Source organism: Anneissia japonica, unplaced genomic scaffold, assembly GCF_011630105.1.
Source record: "Anneissia japonica isolate Jap-2015-1 unplaced genomic scaffold, ASM1163010v1 scaffold6227_len15292_cov130, whole genome shotgun sequence".
In the NCBI taxonomy this organism is placed as follows: Eukaryota; Metazoa; Echinodermata; class Crinoidea; order Comatulida; family Comatulidae; genus Anneissia; species Anneissia japonica.
The window spans coordinates 5118-5869 of record NW_022756563.1 but is presented as its reverse complement, the minus strand read 5'-3'; positions in this window follow the sequence as shown (position 1 = coordinate 5869).

Here is a 752-nt window from a genome sequence, read left to right as displayed (position 1 = left end):
AAAGAGTTTGTTCTGACAACAAAAGTTTTCATCCTGGCTTGGGCTCGGGCCCTATGGAGATTTTGTTCTTACCCCGAAAACTGTTCATCTTGGTCCGGGCTCCCCAGTAGGTCCGGGCCCCGGGGCAGCGACCCCTGACCCCCTCCCCTCTAGACGCCACTGTTCAAGTCTATTTTATTTTCTCCATGGTTCAAGAATTCACACATGATTACTTATTCATTTTTATTTATTTACTATCTATCTATAACTTTGTTAACTAGTAGCCTCGCGGCCGCTACACCCTAGTCTGAATTCCATAGCACCAAATACAAAACAATCAATACGTCGCAATATGCTTATCAATTGTGTTTATTTTTTTGCAATTAAACAATGATGATAGATTCTTAAGATTTGTAACTCAACGATAGGCAAGAGGTGGATAGGCCTTTAGCCAGTACAATACGTAGGTCCTAATAGCATTTAGGCATTGTTGATTTGGATGGAATCCATTGGCCTTGGCAGCAACCTGGACCCGGCCTATGCTACACACACACCCACATTGAATAAGAATTCTTGCCGACGCCCCTATAATTCATATTCTTCCATATTTTCTTTTAATCCTTTTGAAGATAAGAGTAACGTGTGCAAGATTAAAAGACCAACAGAAAGTCAGGTAGGCCGTAGGCCCTCCCTGTACATATCCACTAAATACATCTTTATGGGGTTCATAACTAATAGATGGGGATTTACGTAAAATGCTGGCGCACCCCTTA